Consider the following 10,897-nt stretch of genomic DNA (forward strand, 5'->3'; position numbering starts at 1 on the left):
TGAATTTTGATATCAGATAGAGCCGGCTAGAGCGCTGCATAATTAAGTAGCCACGCTGTTGGGGGGCGGGGGCAAAAGCGCCGACGGCTATTCAGTATGGAAATACACACAGACAATGACACGCCCCTACTGCATGCTAGAATCTCCGAAAAACAAGCCGATTTCAACCTCAAAATGTACGCTTTTAAATATACCAATACTGTTATCTCAAACATGGAGAGGCTTCTTCATGATCTCAACTAACAGATTCTGCAAAAAAGCGGTAATCAACAATTTTGGAAAAAAACGCTTGTTTCTCATTTTGCTCGCAAGTTGTGCTGCCGACTTGTGCCACTGCTTTCCGTAACGGGTCACATTTCTCAACCAATCCAATAATATTAATAACAAAAACTATGGTATAATAAAAGGAAATAATAAAACGGCTAAGGGCTGACAGCGTAGTAAAAGAGGCAGATCTAGCCAGCCAGGAGTCGAACCTAGAATCTTCTGATTCGTAGTCAGATGCGTTATCCATTGCGCCACTGGCCCACCTAACTGTTGGTGTTCGACTGGGCAGACGCCTGTCATCAAATTTACTTTTTCTCATGCTATTAACAGACCTGGAGCCAACATCAGGAAGGGGTCAGATGAGGGGCCTGCTACAAAAACCTTCGAGATGGAGGCCTCACATGTTGGGGATCTCGTTGTTGTTAGGATATTCCTACTGAGCCTGTGACAGTTTCTCAGCGGAAGAACTGGGATCCAGGGTCAGGGACGTCTGCAAAAAACTGCTATAAAAACCTTCGAGATGGAGGCCTCACATGTTGGGGATCTTAAATTTTTCGTGTTGGGATCCAGGTTAAGAGACGTCTGCAAAAAACTGCTATAAAAACCTAGAGACAGCTCGATCATGCAGGTTTGCAATGCACAACATCAGGAAGATCAGGCCTTTCCTAACTGAGCATGCAACACAACTTCTTGTACAGGCCCTGGTTATTTCTAGGCTTGATTACTGCAATGCTCTTCATTGCAGAGCCCTGTCATGACATCTACTTTTTCTCATGCTATTAACAGACCTGGAGCCAACATCAGGAAGGGGTCAGATGTGGGGCCTGCTACAAAAACCTTCGAGATGGAGGCCTCACATGTTGGGGATCTCGTTGTTGTTAGGATATACCTACAGAAATCTACTTTTTCTCGTGCTATTAACAGACCTGGAGCCAACATCAGGAAGGGATCAGATGAGGAGCCTGCTACAAAAACCTTCGAGATGGAGGCCTCACATGTTGGGGATCTCGTTGTTGTTAGGATATTCCTACAGAAATCTACTTTTTCTCATGCTATTAACAGACCTGGAGCCTACATCAGGAAGGGGTCAGATGAGGGGCCTGCTACAAAAACCTGCGAGATGGAGGCCTCACATGTTGGGGATCTCGTTGTTGTTAGGCTATTCCTACTGAGCCTGTGACAGTTTCTCAGCGGAAGAACTGGGATCCAGGGTCAGAGACGTCTGCAAAAAACTGCTATAAAAACCTTCGAGATGGAGGCCTCACATGTTGGGGATCTTAAATTTTTTGTGTTCATGGCAAGTTGTGGTGTTGTTAGTATATTCCTACAGAGTCTCTGACAGTTTCTCAGCAGAAGAACTGGGATCCAGGGCCAGAGACGTCTGCAAAAAACTGCTATAAAAACCTTTGAGATGCAGGCCTCACATTTTGGGGATCTCATTGGTTTTGTTTTCATGGCAAGTTGTGGTGTTGTTAAGATATTCTTACTGAGCCTGTGACAGTTTCTCAGCGGAAGAACTGTGATCCAGGGTCAGAGACGTCTGCAAAAAACTCCTATAAAACCTTCGAGATGGAGGCCTCACATGTTGGGGATCTTAAATTTTTTGTGTTCATGGCAAGTTGGGGTGTTGTTAGGATATTCCTACAGAGTCTGTGACAGTTTCTCAGTGGAAGAACTGGGATCCAGGGTCAGAGACGTCTGCAAAAAACTGCTATAAAAACCTTCGAGATGGAGGCCTCACATGTTGGGGATCTTAAATTTTTTGTTTTCATGGCAAGTTGTGGTGTTGTTAGGATATTCCTAGAGAGTCTGTGACAGTTTCTCAGTGGAAGAACTGGGATCCAGGTTAAGAGACGTCTGCAAAAAACTGCTATAAAAACCTTCGGGATGGAGGCCTCAAATGTCGGGGATCTTAAATTTTTTGTGTTCATGGCAAGTTGTGGTCTTGTTAGGATATTCCTACAGAGTCTGTGACAGTTTCTCAGCGGAAGAACTGGGATCCAGGGTCAGAGACGTCTGCGAAAAACTGCTATAAAACCTTCGAGATGGAGGCCTCACATGTTGGGGATCTTAAATCTTTTGTGTTCATGGCAAGTTGTGGTGTTGTTAGGATATTCCTACAGAGTCTGTGACAGTTTCTCAGTGGAAGAATTGGGATTCAGGGACAGAGGCGTCTGCAAAAAACTGCTATAAAAACCTTCGAGATGGAGGCCTCACATGTTGGGGATCTTACATTTTTTTGTTCATGGCAAGTTGTGGTGTTGTTAGGATATTCCTACAGAGTCTGTGACAGTTTCTCAGTGGAAGAACTGGGATCCAAGTTAAGAGACGCCTGCAAAAAACTGCTATAAAAACCTTCAAGATGGAGGCCTCACATGTTGGGGATCTCGGTTGCTTTGTTTTCATGGCAAGTTGTGGTGTTGTTAGGATATTCCTACAGAGTCTGTGACAGTTTCTCAGTGGAAGAATTGGGATTCAGGGACAGAGGCGTCTGCAAAAAACTGCTATAAAAACCTTCGAGATGGAGGCCTCACATGTTGGGGATCTTACATTTTTTGTGTTCATGGCAAGTTGTGGTGTTGTTAGGATATTCCTACAGAGTCTGTGACAGTTTCTCAGTGGAAGAACTGGGATCCAGGTTAAGAGACGCCTGCAAAAAACTGCTATAAAAACCTTCGAGATGGAGGCCTCATATGTTGGGGATCTTAAATTTTTTGTGTTCATGGCAAGTTGTGGTGTTGTTAGGATATTCCTACAGAGTCTGTGACAGTTTCTCAGTGGAAGAACTGGGATCCAGGTTAAGAGACGTCTGCAAAAAACTGCTATAAAAACCTTCGAGATGGAGGCCTCACATGTTGGGGATCTCGGTTGCTTTGTTTTCATGGCAAGTTGTGGTGTTGTTAGGATATTCCTACAGAGTCTGTGACAGTTTGTCAGTGGAAGATCTGGGATCCAGGGTCAGGGGTCAGTGACGTCTCCTCTCCTGGAGGAAAATACAAGTATTAGTAATCTTGCTGCAAAATCTGGTAGAGGCCAACAGCTGGGCTTGAGGGGCAGGTATCAACAGACCTTCCCTGGTGGTCTTCGGCGGATTCGGCGCTCTCACCGCCGCGGCCCGGGTTCAACTCCCGGTCAGGTAATGAGCTTTTGCCCACCACCGGAGGACGTGATTTTAAAATGCCGAACTACGAACTCAAGGGCTGAAGCCCTCGTCGAGAAGCATGGCCAAGGAAATGTTTATGTGTGAAAAAGACCTCCTTCAAGCCGGAGTTGAACCAGTGACCTAAGGATTGCCAACGTGCCACCTACAGTCCTCCTCTCTACCAGCTGAGCTATCGAAGGCACACTGATTGGGGACTGAACCTCAACATATCAGGTTGCTGAAGCTCTGCCACTGGCTAAAAATGGCACAGACATACGTGCTGGTTGTTTCGATTAAGTGATGCAAAGGCAACCCAATCTTCTCATACCGGGATTCGAACCCTGGCCGTCTGGGTGAAAACCAGGAATCCTGACCGTTAGATCAAATGGGATCTTCTTTCCACCTGGAGCAGGCCCTTTTGCGTTTAGTGTGTGACCGCCCCCTTTAAGAACATGGGAATGATCCGAAGGGAATGTTTACTGAATTCAATTTCATCAGGCTCAACAGAGGGAGCTCTCATTTGCCTCGCCAAGGGGGTTCAGTTTCCTCCGATTCCTGCGATGGCATAATAGACACTATAAACTGGTCGTAAAGCAAGGTCCTTGTGACAGTACTCATGCAATGCATTTGAAAAGACGCATAGTATTGTATGGTAACTGTTATCCTACTGACAAAGCAGCCTATTGTTGGACTGTCAATTTTTAATGTTTTTCAACCAATCCAATAATATTAATAACAAAAACTATGGGATAATAAAAGGAAATAATAAAACGGCTAAGGGCTAACAGTGACAGTGACAGTTTCTCAGCGGAAGAACTGGGATCCAGGGTCAGAGACGTCTGCAAAAAACTGCTATAAAAACTTTTGAGATGGAGGCCTCACATGTTGGGGATCTCGGTTGCTTTGTTTTCATGGCAAGTTGTGGTGTTGTTAGGATATTCCTACAGAGTCTGTGACAGTTTGTCAACGGAAGATCTGGGATCCAGGGTCAGGGGTCAGTGACGTCTCCTCTCCTGGAGGAAAATACAAGTATTAGTGGTCTTGCTGCAAAATCTGGTAGAGGCCAACAGGTGGGCTTGAGGGGCAGGTGTCAACAGACCTTCCCTGGTGGTCTAGTGGTTAGGATTCGGCGCTCTCACCGCCGCGGCCTGGGTTCGATTCCCGGTCAGGGAATGAGCTTTTGCCCACCACCGGAGGACGTGATTTTAAAATGCCAAACTACGAAGTCAAGGGCTGATGCCCTCGTCGAGAAGCACGGCCAATGAAATGTTCATGTGTGAAAAAGACCTCCTTCGAGCCGGAGTTGTACCAGCGACCTAAGGATTGGCAAATTGCCAGCTACAGTCCTCCGCTCTACCAGCTGAGCTATCGAAGGCACACTGATTGGGGACAGAACCTCAACATATCAGGTTGCTGAAGCTCTGCCACTGGCTAAAACTGCTACTGGGACAGACATACATGCTGGTTGTTTCGATTAAGTGATGCAAAGGCAACCCAATCTTCTCATACAGGGAATCGAAACCCGGCCGCCTGGGTGAAAACCAGGAATCCTGACCGCTAGACCATATGGGATGTTCTTGCCACCTGGAGCAGGCCCTTTTGGTTTTAGTGTGTGACCGCCCCCTTTAAGAACATGGGAATGATCTGATATGGTAACCGTTATCCTACTGACAAAGCAGCCTATTGTTGGACGGTCAATTTTTAATATTTCTCAACCAATCCAATAATAGTAATAACAAAAACTATGGGATAATAAAACGGCTAAGGGCTGACAGCGTAGTATAAGAGGCAGACCATCCAGACAGGAGTCGAACCTAGAATCTTCTCATCCGTAGACAGACGCGTTATCCATTGCGCCAAGGGCAGCGCGCATACGTCTATCAAAGCTAGCACAAGTTGCCTGAAATTGACCCAAAGATCGCAGGTTCGAATCCCGCTCGTCCAATCTTTTTATGACTAATGTTAATTATTAGCATAAATGTTATTTAACATATCATTAAAGTCCAGATAATTCTGTCATGTGTAGAAATTAACATTTGTATATAATAATACAGTAAACAATAATAATAATAATAATTATAAGAGGAAGAAGATGAAGAAGAAAAACACAAAAACGTCCTAACCCATTATATTTTTTTAATATAATCACAACAATTATTGATCATTGCCCCGGAGGATGTAATCCCTGGGATTAAACAATACCTGGGTGATCTGGGCCAGTCTGCTAAGCCTAGTCTCAGAAACTTGGGAGTTATCCTGGACAAAGATATGTCATTAGTGCAGCACTGCAAGCAGCTGACGAGAAACTGCTTTTTTCAATTAAGGAAAATCTCGAAACTTAGAAATATGGTTTCACGCAATGATTTAGAGCTTATCATTCATGCCTTTGTGTCTTCGCGTTTAGACTATTGTAATAGTTTATTTTCATGCCTAAACCAGAAGGAGCTCTCTCGACTGCAATTAATTCAAAACTCTGCAGCCAGAATTTTAACACATACTAATAGGAGGTCTCACATTTCCCCTATCCTAAAAGAACTTCACTGGCTACCAGTGTCTTATAGGATAAATTTTAAGATTTTGGTTTTAGAGCTTTGCATGGTCAGGCACCCTCCTATATTAGTGACCTGATTCAGCGTTATACCCCTGTGCGTGCTCTGAGATCTGTGGATCTGAACCTGTTGACTGTTCCACGCACTCGCTATCGTACTAGAGGTGACCGATCTTTTCAGGCTGTTGCCTCTAGGTTGTGGAATGATCTCCCACCGTCTATGCGCTCTCTTGACTCTGTTGATGCCTTCAAATGCAGACTCAAGACTCATCTATTTGTTCAGGCTTTTAATTAGCTGCTTGTGGGTTGATATGATCATGTACTGTCTATGCTTTTAGTGTGTGTATTTTATGATATAATTGTTTTTGTTGTGAAGCACTTTGTGGTCTTTACCTGTGAAAGGTGCTATATAAATAAACTTTTACTTACTTACTTTTACTTAAAACTGGTAATATTAATAATAATGGTAGTAATAATAATCTGGTGCATAAATAACTTAAGGCATAACTAAACATAAATAAACTAAAATAAATGCTTCTCATCTATTATTATTACTATTTAAAATATATATTATTATAATAATAATAGTAATAATGATATTAATGATAATCAGGTACATAAATAACTTAAGGCATAAGTTTACGTAACAAAATAACTCAAATAAACTGTTCTCTTCCAGGCAACCACCTGTTGCCCTGACGACAGCTACTAACAGGACCATTAAAACAATGGACCACCAATCTCTGGATACTGTAGTTTCTTTCCCTGGGCCAAGTATTTTACTTAACTCCAATAAGAATTAAATTACCTGATACAGTATACCTGTCTTTCACTCCTATTCTAAAAACTGTAAACAAATGTAATCAAATAAAGTGTAAGAAAAGTAAAATGAATAAAACACAAATAAATGTACAAACACAACACCCATTATCCCCATCCTACTCACAGATGCATGCGCGCAACACACACCCACCCCCACCCCCCCCACCGACACACACACACACACACACACACACACACACACACACACACACACACACACACACACACACACACACACACACACACACACACACACCAACCATGTTTAGAAATGATTCAAAAGGCATCACACACATAGTTGTTATACATTTTAAAGACAGCTGTCATTGTTGGAGAATTGCTCTATAATCAAACATTAATCAAATAAATAAATAAAAATAACATGCTGAAAGAGTAATTTTAAGAAGCTGGAGGGTTGTCATTTCCTGGCTTTTTTTTTCCTATAACCTCGTTCCATCAGCACAGCCCTCCATTCATCATATGATTTAGTCTCAGACTCTTCACAGTAACAGTTGCCAAAGTACTGAAGATGTGTTGGTGGCTTTCTCTCCTTATTGCACTTTCTGCAAAGAATGACGTCTTTCTTCCTAACATACTTTCTTGTCACTGTTCCAGCGCTCTCCCTCTTCTGTTTTCTCTTTCTATATTGCTGAGTGGAGTAAGGAACTGCTTGACTGGATGTCTGTGTCTGAGCTGATGGTGGCATAGCTGACGGTAATGGGAGGTTGAAGAACATCACATATGAGGGACCAGGCACTGTAGGAAGCTGCACAGGTGGTAGAATGAAAGGGAGAGAGACAGGTGGTGCTGATGCAATAGGGACAGGAAGTCCTTGATGTGATGGCGGAGCCTGTAAGATGGCCTGAGGTTGCGACCTCCCCATGAGTTTTGCCTCCCCAGCAGTATTTGCTGGCAGGATAAAAAGGTGTGGCTCTGACAAATTGCCGGAACAGAGAGTCTGTCCTTTCTGCATAGCAGCAGGAAGGTTCTCAGGTCCTGCCATGGGTGCTTCAGGGGCTTGGATACCCTGTTTCAATATCTCCTGTTCCTGTGACTTACAACGCCTGCTGTACCTGGGAAAACATAAAGCAACCAATTTTAATAAACATTTAAGCAATTATACAAAAGATGGTATGTTCAACTACTGTTTGATCATGACTATGATGCAACAGCAAGACACAGCTGAGATCACAGAGCAATTGATCACACCCTTGTCTCGGGTATCCTTGCTTTAGTAAAATGCCGCTGGTACGGTAGCTGTTCGTTTGTATGTGTGTTGGAAAGCTGTTTATGGAAATACGTTGTACTGATTATTGCTTCTTGCAGTCTGTTGAAGACCATGTCGTGAGCAATAAATCTTATTTTTCATAATGGAGAAGAAAGCAGAAGTTGGACTCTTGTTGATTTGTTTCTAGACCCGTCAAAGCAGCCATAGCTATATAACAGTTTCTTTCAGTCGCTAACAAGTATTTGTCCAAACAGTTGTCCCATTTTCAAAACTCTAAACACAATTAGCACAGCATCGATCTTTTGTGGCCATACCATTCACACGTCATGTCGTTTTCACACAATATGCAGTCAGTGAACACATTTCCACAATGCTTACATTTTCTTAACAGACAAGCAATACCTCCCAACAAAAGTATGGATTGTTTTTGTAGTATTTACAAATGTTACAGTAACACACACCATCCCACAATAGCAAAAACAATATTCCAAACCTTAGATACATTATAAAGACCTCTGCTTCTGCAATGAAATGAGTTCAAAAACAATATATAGCTGATAATAAACAAAATAATAATAATAATAATAATAATAATAATAATTGACCCTATGCAGTGAGAGATGCAGTGAGAGGTGCAGTGAGAGGTGCAGTTAGAGATGCAGTGAGAGATGCAGTGAGAGATGCAGTGAGAGGTGCAGTGAGAGGTGCAGTGAGAGGTGCAGTGAAAGATGCAGTGAGAGATGCAGTGAGAGGTGCAGTGAGAGGTGCAGTGAGAGATGCAGTGAGAGTGTCATGCCGGTAAATCAAAGATCAGGAAGCAAAAGCGAGTACTCAATATTTATTAGGAACACAGATAGTAGACTGATGGCACGGGCGTGGAAGGATGGCGCAGGCACTTCGATGGTCACGGGTGAAACAGGAACAGTGGAGGTGAGATGAAGATGACGACGAAATCCACACCAAGACAAACGATAATCCAACCCAACGATAATCCACGGAAAAAACACGAACACTGGACGAGCAGGAAGACAGGACTGGAACACCGACACGGAGACATCAAACAACGATCTGACAAGGAGTACAAAAACTGGTGAGTATTTATGAGGTGAGGAAATGGGCTGCAGCTGGTGATGATAATGATGATCAGCTGGAGCGGATCAGGTAATGACATAACACTCACGCCCACTACACACGTGCAATCAAACAACAACATAAACACAAGACGAGAAGGAACCAGAGAATGAGTATACCGTGACAGTACCCCTCCTCCCATTAGGGAAGTCATTTCGAACAGGGTACACCGCACCACTCAAATGACGCGGAGTGGGACGCACTCCGTGGACGCTGCGCGGCCCCCCCTAGACGATTTTTGGGGGGCCCCGTGACGCCCCTTCCTGAAAGAGGCCGTCCCCAAGGGCCCCTGAGATGCGGTCCCGTGACTCTAGACCCCCAGGGGCCATATGGGAGGGGCCAGAAGTTACCCCCCCAAAACCGCAGTTCGGGCATCGGCCACCAGGTGGCTCACCAACGTCCCACCCGCAACCTATTCGGCGGCCGTCGAATAAGTCAGGGGTGGGCGTCCACGGGGTGCTTGAACGTCCCCCTTACAGCCTGTTGACCCTTACACGCTCCACGCCATTGGCCGGATGTCGCGGGGTGGGCGGGGCCGTCCACGGAGAGCCTGTTTGTCCCCTTACAGCCTATTCCTGTCCACGGAGAGCCTGTTTGTCCCCTTACAGCCTATTCTTGTCCAAGGAGTGCCTGTTTGTCCCCTTACAGCCTATTCTTGTCCACGGAGAGCCTGTTTGTCCCCTTACAGCCTATTCTTGTCCACGGAGTGCCTGTTTGTCCCCTTACAGCCTATTCCTGTCCACGGAGTGCCTGTTTGTCCCCTTACAGCCTATTCTTGTCCACGGAGAGCCTGTTTGTCCCCTTACAGCCTATTCCTGTCCACAGAGTGCCTGTTTGTCCCCTTACAGCCTATTCTTGTCCACGGAGAGCCTCTTTGTCCTCTTACAGCTTAAATGAAGCCAGGGGGTGGGGATCGATCCCGGACATGCCCCCTGTCCACGGAGAGCCTATTTGTCCCCTTACAGCCTATTCTTGTCCACGGAGTGCCTGTTTGTCCCCTAACAGCCTAAATGAAGCCAGGGTGCGGGGATCGATCCCGGACACGCCCCCTGTCCACGGAGAGCCTTTTTGTCCCCTTACAGCCTATTCTTGTCCACGGAGTGCCTGTTTGTCCCCTTACAGCCTATTCTTGTCCACGGAGAGCCTGTTTGTCCCCTTACAGCCTATTCTTGTCCACGGAGTGCCTGTTTGTCCCCTTACAGCTTAAATGAAGCCAGGGGGCGGGGATCGATCCCGGACACGCCCCCCGTCCACGGAGAGCCTATTTGTCCCTTTACAGCCTATTCTTGTCCACGGAGTGCCTGTTTGTCCCCTAACAGCCTAAATGAAGCCAGGGGGCGGGGATCGATCCCGGACACGCCCCCTGTCCACGGAGAGCCTTTTTGTCCCCTTACAGCCTATTCTTGTCCACGGAGTGCCTGTTTGTCCCCTAACAGCCTAAATGAAGCCAGGGGGCGGGGATCGATCCCGAACACACCCCCTGTCCACGGAGAGCCTATCCGTCCCCCTTACAGCCTATCTCCCGCCTACCCGCTCCACGCCATTGGCCGAAGTCGCGGGGTGGGCGGGCCGTCCACGGAGAGCCTATTTGTCCCCTTACAGCCTATAATTCATTCCTTTTGTCCACGAAGTGCCTATGGTGTCCCCTAACAGCCTATATGTGCGGAAGTCTTCCTCTTGTCCACGAAGAGCCTATGGTGTCCCCTAACAGCCTATATGTGCGGAAGTCGTCCACGGAGTGCCTATGGTGTCCCCTAAC

General features: G+C 45.5%; 4 non-coding genes across 4 annotated transcripts; 1 reads left to right on the forward strand and 3 right to left on the reverse strand.

Moving 5' to 3' along the window:
* Positions 1–455: 455 nt before the first annotated feature.
* On the reverse strand, positions 456–528 carry trnar-acg (transfer RNA arginine (anticodon ACG)). The gene has a single exon. It is a non-coding gene; the product is annotated as a tRNA-Arg (tRNA).
* Positions 529–3,522: 2,994 nt separating this feature from the next.
* Positions 3,523–3,609, reverse strand: trnay-gua (transfer RNA tyrosine (anticodon GUA)). The gene is given in 2 exon segments: positions 3,523–3,558; positions 3,573–3,609. It is a non-coding gene; the product is annotated as a tRNA-Tyr (tRNA).
* Positions 3,610–4,510: 901 nt separating this feature from the next.
* Positions 4,511–4,582, forward strand: trnae-cuc (transfer RNA glutamic acid (anticodon CUC)). Its single transcript has one exon. It is a non-coding gene; the product is annotated as a tRNA-Glu (tRNA).
* Positions 4,583–4,697: 115 nt separating this feature from the next.
* trnay-gua (transfer RNA tyrosine (anticodon GUA)) lies at positions 4,698–4,784 on the reverse strand. Its single transcript is given in 2 exon segments — positions 4,698–4,733; positions 4,748–4,784. It is a non-coding gene; the product is annotated as a tRNA-Tyr (tRNA).
* Between the last annotated feature and the right edge of the window lie 6,113 nt (positions 4,785–10,897).

Source organism: Siphateles boraxobius, unplaced genomic scaffold (genome assembly GCF_051911475.1).
Source record: "Siphateles boraxobius isolate OS27281-9 unplaced genomic scaffold, OSU_SipBor_1 5, whole genome shotgun sequence".
Classification (NCBI taxonomy): Eukaryota; Metazoa; Chordata; class Actinopteri; order Cypriniformes; family Leuciscidae; genus Siphateles; species Siphateles boraxobius.